Source organism: Strix uralensis, chromosome 3 (assembly GCF_047716275.1).
Source record: "Strix uralensis isolate ZFMK-TIS-50842 chromosome 3, bStrUra1, whole genome shotgun sequence".
Taxonomy (NCBI): Eukaryota; Metazoa; Chordata; class Aves; order Strigiformes; family Strigidae; genus Strix; species Strix uralensis.
This window is the reverse complement of record NC_133974.1, coordinates 3,672,410-3,690,662: the sequence shown is the minus strand read 5'-3', so window position 1 is coordinate 3,690,662 and position 18,253 is coordinate 3,672,410. Positions and strand designations below refer to the sequence as shown.

The following is an 18,253-nucleotide window of genomic DNA, read 5'->3' as shown; positions in this document are numbered from 1 at the left end:
GAGACTGTGGGAGGCCCTCAATGAGGCAAATATTGCACCCATCTTCCTAACATCACAAGGGTCACCCAAGAAGCCACAGGCCTTCTCTCTCCTGGGAAGATCATGGGTGAGTCCTCTTGGAACAAATTTCTGGACATGCACAGGAAAAGAAAGAATTTGGGAACAGTCAGCGTGGATTTACCAGGGGTGTGATCAACCTGATTGTCTTGTAGGTTAAAATGGCTGGATTTGTGGGTGAGGGAAGAACAGTGAATGCTATTTACCTTGACTCTAGCTTTCAACACTGTCTCCCACAGCATCCCCATATCCAAGCTGGGATGTTATGGTGAGGGTGAGTGGACAATGGTAAAAAATAGGCTGGATGGTCTGCCTCAGAGAGTCATACTCTACCTGGAGGATAGTATACAAGTGGAGCACCACAGGGTCTATCTTGGGACCTGTCCTATTACCATCTCTGTCAACCTGATAGAGTGTACTCATCAAATTTGGAGATGGCAGAAATTATGTACACCAGAGGGCAGGGCTGCTGTTCAGAAGGTCCTGGACAGGCTGCGGGAATGGACCAACAGGAAGCTCATGAAATTTGGAAAGGACAAATGCAAAGTCCTGCACTTGGGATGGAGAACCCTTTGCAACAGTCCAGGCTGGGGACAAGCTGGCTAAGGAGCATCTTGCTGCAAAGGGCTGGGAGGTCATGCCCTTGGATGCTGGCAGCACGGGAAGTCACTGGCATCCTGGGCTCTTTAAACAGGAGAACAGAGGGGTAGTGTCTTGACCCCCCTTTGCTCAGCATACACGAAATCCTACATCCAGTTCTGTGCCCCACAATACACGAAAAACTTCAACAAACTGGAGTGAGTTCATCAGCAGGCCACAAGCGTGGTTTTCTTTTGAGGCAAAAAGCATTTACCTGTAACGCGTGTGTATTTTCCGTAAGATCTCAGATGGCTGTGATAAAAAATGAGCTAGATAAGCTGCATCAGTCTGTCTCTATCATGTTTTCGTGAGTGGTGCGTGTGGTGGTTACAAAGCCAGACTAAGAACTAAGCAAGTAGACAACTAACTGTTCCCAGAATTATCTGAGGGGTTTTTTGCTGTTGAGTTAAGTCTGAGAACAAGAAGCATGTGTTCTCCCTGAGCATAGCTGGGTCTGTTGGCAAAACTGTTACAAAACATCTAACAAAACTAACAAGTGGGTTGAACTTCCCAGGTTTTACATTTGTAGGGAAGGCAGTCAAGATTTTTTCCCCACCAGCAGCAGATTGCATCGAATCGGAATTAGGTGGCTACCATCTGCTTTCACACAGGCTTTGAAAACACGGGCCAACCCTCCACGGCATGGGTGAGGAAGATGGTGGAGAGTGTTTACGAGTCTGTGTTTACAGGATTTGGGATTAATGTGCTGTTTCCTTATTTTGAGTCAGAGTAAAATTGAATCAGGCTTTGACTGAAATGCTGAGTGCCACTCTCTTTCAGCATCGCAGCGTAATTTAGAAGATGAGCTTCTAAAATCTTTCCAAAATATTTTAACCCTACCCGATCCAGTTTGATAGTATAATCCTGGAACATGTTTTTTGACATTTTTCTGCTCTCAGTCCACTATAACAGACTCAGGTGATGTATTCTGGAGTCTCCGTGCTGAAGTAGAATTACTCATTATTTTTGGAGGAAAAGGAGTATAAGGTTTTACAGACTGTAGGACTGGATCTGGTATTATGGGTAACTGCGATTTCTGGAGTAGGATGTCCTGACCCAGACAGGAGGGAGACATCCCAGAATCAATAAATCACAGGGTGATGAATTTGTCATGCTGCTGTCGGGGCATGTCATGTTGAGACGCATAGGTCCATCCACTGGTTTTAGTTTTATGTGTTTAAAAAAACCCCAACAAAATGGAAAAACTTACGTTGGCTCTGCAGTTAAGTTCAGACAGGTGCTGGAGTGAGCACCAGTGGGAAGATGTCAGGGCAAGGTGCTTGTGCCAGGCTTCTCCTTCTGCCCCGGTCTCCTTCATCCCCGTCAGTCCATCGTTGTAAGGTCACCTCGTGTTTGGGGCTTTTGAGGATGACATGTTGCTACAAGGGATCAATTGTTGGATGGTGACCCCGGTCAGTGCAAATGACTGGAGATATCACTCAATCTGCTGAGTGCCTTGTGAAGCCAAAGGAATAATGTGCCTGAAATCAAGTGGTGTGACCCGTGATGAATAAAGATACACCAATAAGGAGCAGGGTGCCTTGCACACATGTGAGGCCTGGTTATTTCACTTGACTTGGCTGATTTAGCAGATTTTGTATGGAGGGGCTTGGCTTTTCTCAGCTGCGTGGGTGAATCCGAGAGCTTTACAGCAGCAGGTGGGCCGGGAGAGAGATTTTTCTATCAGTAAAGGTGCAATAAAGGAGTTTTTGGACGCTTCATTTATTGGGCATTTCTGTGCCTAGTTTTTACAGTGTCTCATGTGACGCTGCAGTGCCCAGGTGCTGTTCAAGGAGAGGTGAACAACTCCACCACACACGAAAGCAGCGTTTGCACAAGGCACGAGACAGCAAAACATCTGGCCTTTGTGTTTCCTTTAGTTCTTAGCTTGAAATCTTCAGCTGGATCATCATTTACATTACAGCTCATTTATGCTGCCATTTGAGGAGGCGTGGGTATAATCTATTCTTGCATTTACACTGCCAGAGTGGTTTAAAGAGGTAAGTAAGAATCAGACCCTCAGTTTTTCTGGTGGTTCCTCTTTGTTCTAACGAAGGATGCACAGCTGGATGCGGTAGCCTTTAACCAACCCCTGGAGCATCTCTTCATTACTCTAATTCACAGTAGTGCCTGGGAGACCTGTTGCGAATAAGTGAGCGGAGGATAAAGAAAAGCAAGGCTCATTACCTCTCAGAGCTGCTTTGTTCTTTTGCTTTGATAATTGCAGTTTTGGTTTTAATTATTTAGGCTATTTTATGACGTGTTATGTCATCCTGGTTTTGTGTGCTGTTATCGATGGGACACCTTAGGCGAAGAGGAGGGGTTCCTGCTCAAACCCCTTGCTGGGAAGTGCCCTCGGATTTACTGGCGTGACCTTTCAACACAGGCCCGAGTTGATAAATCTTGGCTGACAAGCAAAGAGGCATTACCACTTGTAATTTGCAAATGCGAAGCGGCGGCAATTAGGGAAGAGCAACTTTGTAGCACCAGCTCTAGGAATTTATTTAAGTGAAGATGGATGTGATGTGAGGTGTTGATGAAGAATGTTTTGTTTTTGCCAGGTTCCTGAAAAGCTCTTTTTAATAAATTGCTCATCTTTGGAGGCCTGTAAGAAATACCACAGATTGCCTTTTATCAGGCTGTAATGTGCTTTCATCACTCCGGAGAAGTATGTGATAGTGATACTGAGTTGGTCCCTGGAGAAAGCCGAGGAGACATTGCTAACGGCTCCAGAGTTACGGCTGCAGCGAGTCTGCGTTAAAATGGAGCTTACGTTTCCTTGTTAGCACAAATATCTGTCTCCCCTTATCACCAAAGTGCTGCTGCTCGTTTCTCACATGTGGAATTACTTTTCTGTAATGGTACGAGTAATTTAGCTCAGTAATACCAGAGTCAAAAACTGCTCCTTTTTGAAATGTTATGATTTATTGCTTGTTGAGGCTCTTAACATTGAAATGGCTTTCCAGTCTTGAAACTCTTAAGACATCTTAAATATTACTCTGCATTTACTAAGAGGCAAAATCTATGTGGTGTTGATGGCATTGAGATAATAAGGATGGGATCCTGAATGGCCATGTTGCAAATATTTTCTGAGAGTAGCATCAGAAAGTAATCGGGTGTTAAAATGTTGTAACCCTGCCATATTTCTTAAGCAGGTTTCTCAGTTTTCTTAAGAATTTGGGATTTCAAACTCTCAACTCCGTACTTGTCGAACCCTGTGCAACATGCAGCAGTGCTTGAGGAAAAAAAAGGACTAGACAATGATTTCTTGGTTTAATCTTCCATTTGAAAAAGAATAAAATAATGGTAACACTAGAGTTCTAAAATTGTTCATCTGAGCCTAGCTAGGGATAGTGGTTTATCAGATTATAAATGTGCTTTCATTACTTGGAGGTATATAATACGTTGGTCTGTGAAATATACACTTGGGCAATGAGAAAATGAAGGTCACAGAACTATTGCTGGATCCTTGCCAGTGAGTGTATTAAAATTAAATAAATCCTTGATGCATTGTCGATGGCACACGTACAGATACCCTCGCTGCTTCAGAGCAGAAGGAATGCAGGGTATGCTTTTGATTACCCACTTCCACTGAGGCTTTGCAGCCCTCTTGCAGATACGCATCATTTCCTTGCACTGGTGGAATGTTTTGTATCTGAGCATGCCCTCTTTGAAGACTTTTTAACGATTGCATCCAGTTCCTGAGAGACCTGCTGGTGTTTTTACAGGTGAGGCTCTGCCAGGTTCTCCAGAGGGTTAGAACTAAGCTGTGAGCAAGTGTGTGTGTCAGCTCCTGGAGCCTCTCTGGGTCGGGCTTGCAGCTGGGTAAGGCGACTGCTGCTGGTTTAGAGGCGGCATTGTGCCCTGTAATTAGCAGACATGTCCTCTTCTTCCTCCTCCCCAGATGACAGCAGGTCAAAGCAGGATTTTGACAGCTCCTGCTGCCCTCCCATGGAGCAACTGGAGACCCTCTGTCTTGCTCTGTTTGCTGTACAGCAAGAGGGTGTATTGCAACCATCTGTCTGCCAGCAAACCCTGTGCTTTGCCATCCTGTGACATGCCAACTCTCGGGTTTATCAGTGTGCACCCGTTTTTTTTTATATATATATTTTAGTTTCTACGGCTAAATGAAGCTGAACTAGTTTGCCTCCAAGGCAAGTTGGTTCCCCTTCTCCTTCCAGCGTACTACTTAACGGGCTTTAAAAACTGCTGACAGTTGTTTTAAGAGCTGATTTTCAGGTCGGGCCTTTTGTAACTCTGCAGCAGGAGGAAGATATTGTTAGAAACCAAAGGAACGGAAGGGTTGCTGTTGCTCGAGGCAGGAGGAAAGGGTGCTTCACTGCTGGAGAATAATACTTTCAGTTTAAAGTGCTTCTCCTGCCCCTCCTGCTAAGGCACTCAAGAGTTCGTTTCGGCAGCGCTCCAGCTATCAGGCTGAGATGTATTGTCGGTAGTGCCACAGCAAAACAGGAGGAGGCTTGAAACAAGGGCTGGGGTCCAGAAGTGACTTGCTTAAATGGTCACTGAGAAACCAAAGATGCTGTGGGAGGAAATGAATTGCAGAGCTTTTGCCAGGGACTTGGGGAAAATTGAAGAGGGACTGTAGAGGAGAGCATTCCCGTGTACAACACACTGCAGCAGTGATATTTTTTTTTCTCAAGGTGTAAAAGCAAGCGGTGTGTGAGCACTGATTACTTAGGTTGAGTGTACTTCAAACACTCCCCTAATTTAGCACATACTAAAATTGTGCTAAGTCTGTTAAAGGTATGATGTTGCTTAGAGTCTTTATGTTTGAGCACATTGCAAACGGGGTAGGTTCTCTTGTTCGCATGTACGCTGAAGAGCGTGAACAATGGAGGGCAGTTATGTGCTCAGAGTCGCTCCAAGCAGCGAACAAAAATATGTTACAGTCCAGAAGAAGTAGCAATTAATGGCATGTGCTTCTGGAGAAAGAGGGCAAGTGCTCTTGCTTTGTGGTCTGAAGCCCTGTCCTCACAAGGTCATGTCAGGCAAAAGCTGCTGGCAGATATAAGCACCTCAGGTACAGCTTTTTAGAAGAGGACGTAGTGAAAAATAAGCAAGAAGAATGTTTAACCTGTGTCTCTGCCTGGCAAGCCGGAGAGGAATGAAGCAGGAGCGGGGCCCTCGCTGCATGAGAACTGAGGCAGGCTTTGGTTTTGATTCTGGCAGCCACAGAAATGTGAAACAGCATCCGGCTTGTGGCTTTGGCACTTGCAGGTCAAACCCAGCGTGCTTGAGTGTGGAGCTCACTCCCTATCCTACACCGTGCGGGCTCTGTGCGTGTGTTGTGATGGGATCTTCAGCTGCACGCCATATAAAACTTGGTTGAATATTCTGAGACCCTGGACCATTTCCATCCCTTGGCATCGTAATGTTTCAGCAAACACCAATTTTCTTGTTTTTTCCTGTGCAGTTGGAGAGTTGAAATCTGCTGTGAATATATTAACATACATTGAATTATAGAAGAGATATTTAGCATTTTTCCTGAAGGATCCTAAAATGCTTTACAGACACTTTCATGTATCACTACACAAATGCAGCCGCTTTTGCTTCATGCTTAGATTCAATTCAAGATGGAATGAGAGAATTTGTCCAGGCTGATCAGGAAAACCAGTATATGCCCCCAAATTGATTGCTACGGACAGGTCTTCGTTAGCTCAGGGTATGCCCTACCACGCTGTAGGGAGGGCTGTCAGTAGAAAATCCAGATCAGTGGGTGTACAAAGGAGCATGTTGTGCCATTACTACTACATCCTTCTGCAGAAAGGGGTGGATGCTCCGTTATACCACGAGGTTTCTTTACAAGATCATGAGTATGAGCGGAGAATTTTGTTGCATAGGCCCAGGAGATGGCTACAACTGCACCCAATCCCCCTCTGTCCCATTCTCCCCAAAAGAAGGTATCTCAGATTTGCAGCTGGCTGCTGGTGGCAGAGGATGGCCTCAGACTGAGGGGTGACTTCTCATGTGGTTTGCTGTGTCTGTGGTCCAGCTACATCATCCAGATTTGGAGGTGCAAGACCGGCTCCACAGCTCTTTTTGAACCAGCTGGATGCCCCACCATGACATTGCTGTGAATTTGCGTCCTTTTCTCTTAAAATGATAAACCCTCCAAATATTCAGGGTGAAGACTGATAAAATATTCATCTATTCTTAGACTCATTAAGGCAGTGTAATTTGATGTAGGCGCTTCCTCCACTCAACAGTGCTGTCTCGCTCCTGAGCCAAGATTCATTTCCACGGGCAAGAGGATGCTCTGCGCTTTCTCCTCTCAGATAACGGATGTCTGAATCATAGAATCGCAGAATCGTTTACGTTGGAAAAGACCTTTAAGATCATCAAGTCCAACTGTAAACCTACCACTGCCAAGTCCACCACTAAACCATGTCCCTAAGCACCACATCTACACATCTGTTAAATAGGATGGGGACTCAACCACTTCCCTGGGCAGCCTGTTCGGACAACCCTTTTGGTGAAGAAATTTTTCCCAATATCCAATCTAAGCCTCCCCTGGCACAACATGAGGCTATTTCCTCTTGTCCTGTTGCTTGTTACTTGGGAGTAGAGACCGACCCCCACCTTGCTACAATCTCTTTTCAGGTAGTTGTAGAGAGCAATAAGGTCTCCCCTGAGCCTCCTTTTTTCTCCAGACTGAACCACCGCAGTTCCCTCAGCTGCTCCTCATAAGAGTCCCTGTAGCTCACTTCTCTTGGAAAGCAGCAAACTGTCCTGGCACCAACCTTGCTTCAGGTCTTCCCAGGGATGGCTTTGCTCACAGATCCCCCTTTCGCTCCAGCTCTGAGCAGGGATTGCTAATCAAGGCCATAATCAGCCTCTTGCAGGTCTTTTGTTTCCCAAATTGGTGTTCTGTGATTTCCTGTGACTTTTTTTATTTTTCCTGTTTCTAACAAAGCTGCATCCATTTGAAGGCTCTTGCTCCATCTTCCTCTTGCTTTAAGATGTATTTGTGCATTTTTTTTCCTTTTGTAATGGAAACAATCTCCAGTCCCTGCTAGGATCAGGATCTCACTGGGTGCTTTCAAATGCACAGTGAGATAGATTTTGTCCTAAAGAGAGCTAATTTGTAATTTACACTCAGTGGAAGGCCCTCGAATGCAAAAGCTGCTTACAGTGTCTATATTAGATGTTAGATAGCATGCATACCAGGCTGGAAAGGTGGAAGGACCATTTTTAGAGGTTGGGAGCAGCTGAAATTGCTCTCTTAATCTACAGCCTTCAGGAGGACGGCAGTGTCTGGAAAGCCTGCAGTGTGTGGCTGGGCATTGGAACCCGACTCCCAACAAATCTAATGCTTAGAAATAAGCTTATTGTCAAAAAAGCATTAACTCATTGCCACCGCCAGCTCCTCTTACAGGTTTGGTGGCTGAATGAACACCTGGCTGCAATTAAAAGTGGGTGAGCCTTAAAGAGATAACCTGGGACAGAAGGGCAAAAGGACAAGTTTGTGGTACCCCAGTAGGTTTGAGATTACCCTTGAGTTTGCTGATGAACGGTACCAGTTCTCCTGCAGCCTACATGCTACAGATGGACTAGTGACAGAGGTGTCAAGGAAGGAGGAGGGCGTGAAGGAGCTGGAGGAGGATGCCAGTGCCTTTGCCTCTGGAGGAGCTATCAGGCAAACAATTCACTAATTTTTAGTGTGTGTCAAATTTTGCTTATTTTGCAGGCAGCTGTATTTAATGAAAGCTGCCATTGAGCTAGTCCAGTTTTATTCACGGTCCCAAATTTTGTAAATATTGTCACTGCAAAATGCAGAGTTACTGGAAAGGTTTCTTATTGAAGTCATCATGTGGGAGTTAATTAACATGTAAGAATTTTGGTTCATCTCATTTCATTTGGGCTGATCTTGTGCAAGTGTTCGACTTGCGCACAGTGGGCCAGATCCTGTTGGGGTGGTGCTGATTTAGTGGCTGAGGCACTTGAGACCAGAAATACTGCTTAAATGTCACGTGCCTGGGCCGTGGTGACTTTCAAGAGAGGGGTCTAGCGTTCATGGCCCTTTCTGAGCTTTTTTGGATGCTTGCGTGTCACCAGTGCATTTAAGACATTGAGCAGCATTGTCATTATTAACATCCATTTACAACACCTTTAGGAAGTGTTGCTTTGAGGCAGAAATTTTTGTATTGAAGGCAAATGGGCGAAATGCTAAAGATGATCAGAGGTCAAACGGTTAAGCCTGATTTTTTGAATAGCCTTGTTGGGGTTAGAGAGGGCTTTCTTAAGGCATATTTACTGTATAATCTGTGGAGATGAGTGTAAGAGAGCCTTTGAAGGAATTAGTGAAATTCAGTTGAGACTACTTTACATTCAGGCAATAGATTGCTGCTGAAGAATCTGACACTGCCTGATCATGTAGGGGATTCTCTTCTGCTCTCCCAGCAATGTTGACCCTAATAACATATTTAAAAACTGCTTTTCTGCCCGCCAGACTGATCCGTGACTTCACTATGTCCTAAGTGGACTTCTCCTGAAATGTGCTCCTGCTTTTGGGAGGGGGGAGTTAAGTAATCCACCAACACCATGCCTGGGGTGAAGGGTGGGACTTATCTCGGTTCTGCGTAGGTTTAACAAAACTGTCAAGCACAGCTGGAGCTACCTGAGCACCTGATGAAGTGTTTTGCTGCCATCTTCGGTCCTCAGTGGGGCAAGGGAGGTGAATCCTGCTGTCTCAATTTAAAGACAAACTGCTGCTTTTTTCAAGAAAAGGCTTAAGTAAGGAGGAAATTTTGGGTGCTTGGAAGATGTTGTCCCCGCTGTCAGAGCAGCCGCTGCATGGGGTGGTTGTGCTGAGTGGTAGCATCTCTTCATCTCAGGCACCAACGGATCACTTTTGCTCCAGAAGAGTGATACAAAAATGCTGACACCCCTCATGTTTTGAAGGAAAAATCCATATGTCACAGTCTTGTGTGAACAGAAGTGGTGTCTGAGCCAGATGGACAAAGTTAGCTGGGCAGCGATGAGTTTGCTCTTGATAAGAATCTGCATGAAAATGGGAAACGATGGGAGCTGGAGAAATCAGGCTTGAAAAACAGCTATTTATTGGTAGCGCTCACACAGCTAATGCTGGGATCGCGATCCTCTTAATGTGCCGTTGACGTGCAGCGTCCCAGCAGGGCAGCACTTACGGTCCCCTGTCTAGGAAATCCCATGGCATCTGTGACAAAACTGCAGAGGTGCTGATTTACTCCTTACCTCTGCAGGGTATGAGCAAATGGCAAATTAATAGGGGCTTGGTGGAGTAGCTTGTGCTCTGTCTGGCTGAATAGAGGAAAATCTTCCTTTAGGAAATGGTTTTGGCATCAGATATTTAGGTATTGGCACAGGTGTAGGAGGAGTATCTTCAGCAGCGCTGGTGCTCGTTAGATGCAGCAGCCTCTGAGGCTGTCTCTCCTCTGTAAGGTGATGTGGTAGAGGGCCTTTGCTGTCAAATTCACCCCTTTTTCATTCTTCACCCATTGAATACTCATAAAACTTAGTGCCATAGGGTGCTGGGAGAGTGGTTTTAACTTAAATAAAAAAGTAAACCACCCTGGTCCTGTTAGGGGTAGCCATGTGGATCCATACAAGGGGATGAATCATCTGAAGAAAGCATGGTGATTATGTTGGTGCAAATGGGTAGGAGGTTTAACTTTGCTTTCCTTTGAAACTCTAGAAGCTGTCAGAGGTGGTCAGAAGCAGTAGATGTAGCGAGAGATGTCCGAAGCAGACAGATCTGCAGACCAGCCATCCAACGGCTCAGGTTGAAGCTGCACAGTTGTCCACATCACTGGCTCTAGAGCAAATCTGTCGGTCCTGCTGCATTTTATTTTCTCACCATAAAAGCTGAGCCATCTCCATACATGGCAGAAGTGGTGTGGGCATTGGTTCATTAACATTTATATTTGTTTTAACTTCCAAGAGCGTTACCACTGCTAAGCCCTGATAGAAAGCTTCAGGCAGTAGTAGAGCCTTGCTGCTCGTCCAGAGGAAGACTGAAGAGTCTGCATTCATTATCTCTCTGCTTTGTGCATGGCTCAGGGTTTCTGGGCCATTTCTGGCCCTTGTTGTTTTCCCTTGCTGCCAGATTTAAATTCTCCTGTCCTAAGAAGCCAGCTGCTGGTGTGGTGGGTAATCCAGTTCATGCACCGAGTTACGAGGACAGGAAGAGGTCAGAGATGCAAGATTTGAGTAGCTTTTATCCCCATATAATGCAGATTCTGCAGCCTCAAGTGTGTTGCCCCGTTGCAGGAGCTATGTGTTGCTGTTCTCCACGGCATCCTTTATTGCTTGGCTCACTTCAGGGGCACAAACCAGAGCGGGAGTGATGAATTGGGGGCATTCAGAGACATGTTTGCAGGGGAGCCCTGTTTTTTTATTAGCGCATCTGGAAATAGGTGCAGGGAATTCATGTTGCATTTCCCTGGAAGTTCTCAAGACAGATTTCCTAATTCTGAATCCTCATGATACGAGTGACAAAAAACCCCCACAAAACCATAAGCGTTGTTCTGTTATTACTTTTTGTTATCCTGAAATTCCTATCTGGGATGCTGGCTTGACCTAGGCAGCAAGGTAGTGCCTGTGAACGGGAGAAAAATAGTAAGAATTCAGGGGGTTCAGCAACCACCAGTGTCTGAAAGGCCCTTTTGCTTCTCTCAGATTACTTCTGGTTATCCCAACAACCTGGTTTGAGACCTGAATTGGATTTAGAAGATTCTGATATGGTGGAAGTCCTTTACATTCCCATGCCTTGGTTTCCCCATGTTTCTCCCCATATGTCTTTCTAATATGCTTGACCACCACTCAGCGCAAGGTAGTCCTGCTGCTGGATCACCCTACAGAAGATGCTGTAATACTAACACTAAGCAGCTAATTTGGTTTAATTAAGACTTTCAAAGGGCTCTCCATTGACCTCACGAGTTTAGGGGAAGCTCTGTAGATGAATCTGCCTGTTTTCCTTGACATGCTTTGTTTCTAATCCAGGTTTATCAGCAGTCCTTCCCAGATTTTCATGTAAAAGCACCAGTGCCTTAGTGTGTAATATTCTGGTTAAATCCAGCTGTATTAATGTCTTGTCTGATTTCTCATGCAACATTTTTGCCACCCAGAAGAAAAGAAGAGAATGACCTCCCTGTAACGTGAGTATTCATACCGTGAAATGAAAGAAGAGTACAGATTACACTTAAAATCTTACTTTTGAAGTACCAATTTGGGTTGATGGAATTGGTCTGTTACTGCTCCCCAAGGCATACTATAAACTTGTAATGGAGGCACTGGACATAAATAAATGCTTTAAGCAGTTTAGCTGGAAGTCTGGATCTTCACCTTTCCCCCTTTCCCTCTTTGGTCTCTGTTCCTGCCTCCTGCCTGGCACTGTAATAATTTGAAGGGCTTTGTATCTATTTTCACGTGGCTGCCTTGGAGATCTTTTCAGCCAACTTCCCTCTGGACTATCTACAAACATTAAAAGATGTTTGAAATTACTCGACCTCAACGGTGCTTGAAATTGAGCCATGTTCTGTTGTGTCAACAGAGTGCTTCTAGTGGTGATTGTAGAGGCCAGAATAAAGGTTTCCAGCTCTGGTGCTGCCCACAAAACTGCCTTATTAAGTGATGTTCCCCTTGCCTGGTAGCTTAGATGTGCTGCTCTGGTTGCTTATTTGTCCATCTTCCTTCCTCTATTTTATTTGGGTTCTATGATCAATGAAGGGGTTCAAACGGTCCCTTCAAGACTGGCTGCAAGACTTGTTCCTGCTTGTTTTCCTCTGCTTGGATCTACTCAACAGTGATTTGGGGAAGAATCAAGGGCTTCATGGGTTATCGGAAATCTGTGATATCACTGGGAGTCTGAAGAATTTCATGATGCCCTAGTTGTCAGTGCTGTGGTTTTTCCTAGATCAGGCTGTTTCAGAGGCACCTCTTCTTCACCCTTGTGTTGCCCATGACATACATGGAAGAGGAACGGTGACTTATTTCAGACTCAGATGGTATCTTTCCAGAGTAATTCTGCTGACTGATAGACTGGTTGCTGCCTGGGTTATGAGCACAGTCAAATTTACAACCTTTATTTTGGAAACGATGCATTTCAGTGGGTGCAGTACGGTCTCTGGGTCTTTCATGGCTCAGGATTTCTTCTTTCCTGCAGCAACTTTGGTATTTTGCAGTAAATATCTGGGAACACGGCACTGTCATCTGGTGTCTAAAGGCATCCTTTAAGTGAAAGATGAGGGGGTTTTTTAGTTCAGAAAGTGTACTGTGCATTCAGTGAGCAGGGAGCTCTGCTGGTGCTGAATCAGACGTTGAAAAAAGCCCATCTCTGCTGGACCCACCTCGTGGTGAAAGCAGCAGATTACCCTCTGCGTTTGAGGTCAAAATAAGCAAAATATTTGAAGGGCTAGTGATTTCACAGTGAAGTCATATGATAGCATTGGAGCTGAAGATTTCGGAAGGGGGAGGTTGGTAAAGGCTTGTTTTGTTGTCTTCCAGTTTGGATGTCTCATGAGCAGTGCTGTGAGTGCCAGGCCTAATGAAGCCTGGCATCCTGGGGGCTTGTGTCTCACGGTCGGCTGCTCTGGACCCCAGGAGGGTTTTGCAGGCCCGTGGAAGGTTTTGCTGTCATTTATAGGCCTTCTGTGCAGATTCTTCAGTACCCAGGAAAGGAGAGGTTCGCACTATGTAGTCTTTCCCCAAGGATGAGAGAGGAGGAGGGTCCACCACCTCCATTCAGCATCAGCAGGATCTTTGGTGGGCTCAAACTGATTTTAAGCCTGTATCTTCCATGGGAACTCAGTGTCTCTTCCCTCTAGCTCTGTAAAACCTCTATAAACACAAATTATCTTTAAGATTGCTTCTGCCGTGTCATATGCGGCATACATACAATATGGTCAGATAAGTTATCTGTCCATAAGAAAGCGATTGAAAAGGTTAAAACAACTTGTGTGACAACCAAAGCTTATACTTGCCAGCTTGTTCTTTTACTGTGTGGCTGCCTCCAAGCTGTAGTGTAGCAAATGCAACTGTTAGGGGAAAAACAATGTTGATGTTGTGTAGTTAAAACTAGAGTTGCAGTGTCTGATTAAACTTCACGTGAATAAATATAAAATGGGATATATATATATATATGAATGAATACATAGAGAGATATGTATACTATGTGTAAATATATACATATATATGAATATAATATATGAATGTATACATGCATTAAAATAGATATATATTGGGATTTTCAAAAGGGGATACCCATGTAGCAACCTTAGAACTCATCTATGCTCATCATGTCCTTCACTGAACAAGGGGAAAGGAAACAGTGTGGGTGACTGTTGTGGAGGGTGGGGTAGCTGATTCAGCAGCCGTACAGGAAGATAGAGCTACTAACTGTGAATGTTATTATTTGGGAGAGCATTTGTTCTTCCTTTTAGAGCTGCCGCTGCCAGTATGTGCTGATCACCTGAGAAAAAACCCCTCAGTTTGTAGTTAAGAAATGTATGTATGCACTCCTGACTCTAGCTGCAAAAAAAAGCTGGAGAGTATGAATCTGAAATGCTGAAAATCAAGAAGTAAGAAGCACCACACCCCCCCATGTATGTTTATATATTTTAAAATCCTGTGATTAAGGCATTTTTGTAGTGTCGTCAGTTCTGATTATAAGAAAGCTGCATTTCTGTAAGAGGTGGGAGCAAAAGCCCCTCGCTCAAGGATTCAAGCTGACCCCTTGTCTCTGTGGTGGGTGAAGAAGCCACCATCCAGCTGGAGCAGAGCATTAATGATTTTCTATTTCTGAAGTCCCTTTGAATTTGTGGAGGTATGAGAAGAAACGTGATTCTGAAGGTTAATGTTTCTGATAAACTCGGACGGGACTTTGCAGTGACAATAATTTGTGTGTTTGGCGTATTAAGAAGGCCGGTAAATTTGGACCACTCCATGGATAGACATGAAGACTGAAGGCAAGAGGGAAGGTGTCCCCTTGAAGAACACTTGAAGATCAGTAGGAAGGGTCTCAGCTTAAGGACACAAGGTCGTGTTGTCCCTGAGTGTCTCTAATAATGGACATTGGGCCTGAGCCTTGACTTGGGTGTTAGAGAGCAGAGAGAGGAGGCACCCTGAAGGTCTGTGCTTCTCCTAAGGGTTTGTTGAAAGCAGAGATAGAGTGGAAATGGGAGAGGACACGTGTGGATGTGGGAAGCTTGATTGAAATGGGTGCATAAGCAGGAGTGAAAAAAGTGAGTTTCAAGTGAGAACGTGGGAAGGGATGCTGCAGACGGGGGGTGGTTTTGCTTTGTGAGCAAGTTGGAAGTCTTAAGTCTTACATATTTGAGTTCCCAGAAGATGTTTGAGGATAAATTAACTGGGGAAGAGAACAACATGCAAAAGCAAGGTAGCTCAAGGGTGTTGCAATAGCTGATATTGCCTACTTCTGAGCATGTGCCCACTCTTGTGGAGGGGATGATACCTGCTGAAAGGGGGGAGGTTTGCAAAAGAAGTTAATTAAAATGTTCATTGAAGGACAGCATGATTCAGTCTTCTACTAACTGCAGAGATTTGGGAGAAACTTCCAAATACAGATTTGAAAAGTCACCAGAAGTATTTAGGAGAGCAAGTCCCAGTCCACTGGAGGTTTGGGCATTTAAGATCCTCTTGCATGCACCCTGAGAGCTGTGCTCCAGAGGCCAGATTTAGATCCCTAGAGGTGCATGTGGATCCCTGCTTATTTAGAAAATGACACACATTTTTAAGGTGGTTTTGATGTGATTGTCACTCTTTAAAAACAGGACGTAAGGAGCTTGAGGACCTTAGATTATCTTTTGCTATGTGACAGCATCATTTCAGGCTGGTGGGGATGGAGGATGCTCAGTGGTACCAGCAGTTGTAACCTCGTGGCTTCAGAGGAGCTTTGAAAACTCACAGCAGCTGAGCTGCCGTGTTTCCTCTTTCACTGCGAGCTTTCAGAGTGCAATCTCCGTTTTGAACGTGGCATTCATCTGAAGTATTCATTAAGATGGGGAATTATTTGCATATTATTAGCATTATTACATGGAAATAAAGCTGCTGCTGGTTCTTCCCTCCCTCCATGTATCTTTCATCACCCGCCTTTATAACTGCTCTGAATCCTGTTTGTTGTGTGACAAACTGGGCTGATAAATCTCGTTACTCACTTGAATGGCTGGGAGACTCATTGCACATTACTGAATTTTGTGAATTATGTAATAAATGCATAATTAAAATTAAACCCAGAGCCTCTTGTGGAACCTTATAAAACTCCGTTCATGATGAATTATAGAGAAATGTACATGGGTATTAAAATTTAAGCCTAATTATTTGGATTTATTTTTAATCAATATTTAATATGCTACCTATAAGTTCCTGCATACCCACAGCAAATCTGCTATTGCGGCTTTGCTGGAAAGCATAGAAAGTGTGTGTGTGTGTGTGTGTACAGAGTAAGATGTTTGTTTTCATGGTGCTTCATATTTTAATATTTGATTACAGAAAGGGAAACTCCTCTGAGCACGATGTGCTCAAAAATTTCTTTAGCCAAGGGAGGTGACTGCTAGGAGTCTGTTTTGCCCAAATCTTTTTCCCACTTGATGACCTTTGAATATTGAGGTTTATTGCAATCGTAGGAAATAATTTACTCTAATGGAGAGCTGCTTGGTTGTTCACTTGTCAAATTGTCATTAAAATCATTCTGAAAATCTTTTCCGTGATATATTTCTGCAGTCCTGATTCTTATTTAGAGGCAGCTGCCCAAACTGCTGTCAGGTTTAAACTTGAGATGTGCTAAAAACTTATTTTCTGTGTGCTAAAATGGGCTTTAGAGATATTTTCCACTGCCTTGGAAAGACAAGCGATGTTTTTAAGGCAGTCTGCAAGCCCCTGTTTAATTTTGAAAGGTTTGTCTCTTAAGTACGAAATTGAATAGAAGGGATTTTATTCCCCTAAATCCCCGATTCTAGAGAAAGCAGCTTGAGATCTCAGTAAGAGAATTAACACATGGGTTAAACTTACAATAAGAAGCAGTACTTGGAAAATGCCTATTCAGATGCTGTTAAGGAAATAATAGGATTAGTTCTTGTCGTGTCAGGGTGGATTCCTCAAACTGCGGGCTGCATGCTGACATGCATACGTTATATGTCGCTGGCCTGGGTGTGAAATTGAGGACAATGAAAATAAAGATGACTTTTCTTGGAGGCAGTTTGTTTGAGTGTTTAAGCCGGTACTTCTGCACACACAGACGACAGGTAATTCAGTATGACAAATAAGCCATTAATAATCCCCGCCGATGCTGTTGTTTGTGACTGAGATGATCTTAATTGCAGCTGTGTAACTGGTAAAATGCCTTTATCCTAAAACAGGAATACACCATGGCAAACGTGTTTTCCATAAATGTAAGCAGATTTCTATTAATTTCGATCATCTGTTAGAAACAATCAATTTCTTTACTTATTTCCGTTATGTGTTTTTGATGAGCCAATTATTGTGTCTATATATTTTTTAATGTACGTACATTATATTCATCATTTAAGATAAAGCTTTTTTGTCTCTTGATTTTTAATTTTTTTTTCTTTCACCATTCATGGTAATCCAGAATCGGGAAACAAAGCATTATTTTCAGTTTCTTGTGTCTGCCATTTCATAATCATCCATGTGTATCTTTATTTTTAGCTTAAACGAAAGACATGAGGCGTTAAAGCTGAACTGGGGTTATTTTGACATCATCTGATTTCATCATAGAAGGTGCTGTAGGAGATCGTCGCACTGAAAAACTTCCAACAAAATGGTAATGAGAAAAAGAAAGGCTTCTGTTGTGCTGTCATTCTCCTGTTTCTTTGTCTTCGGACACAACTACTGCTTGTTTACAGAGCTTCTCTTTACTTTTCTGCGGGGTTTACTTTTGCATATAGTCCTGGGTATCCTGTAACTCCCCCAAAAGCCAGTGCTTCAGGAACAGAGGGGGGGTTAGGCAGCGTTTTACCAAGCAAAAACCCACATGACTAAGAATGATACCAAGTTTTGTATAGACAGCAAATTTGTCTGTAAATTAACAACAGTGGAGGAAACAAGGTAGGCATGTGCTTAGGTTGGTACTTTACTTCATAGCTGAGTGCATGTCTGAGAGTACACACAAGTACTTTTGAAGCTGGAACTTAAGAAGGAAGCAAAAAAAAAAAAAAAGCTTTGCAGACTGGCTTATTGCATAGAGTATTTGCTGTGTTTTGGCACAAGATATATTTAGGGTGTGCGTGTGAAGCTTTTGAAAGAACTTTCTTCACATTTTGAAGTGATAGACGCGTGCAGCTAACGCTGTCTGGTTTGAGCTGCAGCTAAATAAGCACTCGTTTCAGATAGAGTGTGTATTTTAGCATAGTGTTACTCGATACTCACTAAAGTGATCTTTTCAAACTGAATAATCTTACAATTCTGGAGGACAGCAATATATCATATTAGGTAGCTTGCAATTCAAGATTAAAAAAAAAAGAAGCCCTCTAAAAATGAATGAATTGGGAAGAGTTGCACTGAATACATATAAGTATACGCA

At 43.8% G+C, this 18,253-nt stretch overlaps 1 protein-coding gene across 2 annotated transcripts in view; it reads left to right on the top strand.

Moving 5' to 3' along the window:
* Window positions 1-18,253, top strand: part of XKR6 (XK related 6) — a 184,734-nt gene that overhangs the window by 32,940 nt on the left and 133,541 nt on the right. Inside the window, exon 2 of one of the 2 annotated variants that reach the window (XR_012627990.1) lies at window positions 17,380-17,494. The exons of the other annotated variant lie outside the window; for it this stretch is intronic. The gene's annotated coding sequence lies outside the window, so the exon portion shown is untranslated. The remainder of the gene's footprint in view (window positions 1-17,379; window positions 17,495-18,253) is intronic. 2 annotated transcript variants of the gene reach the window in all.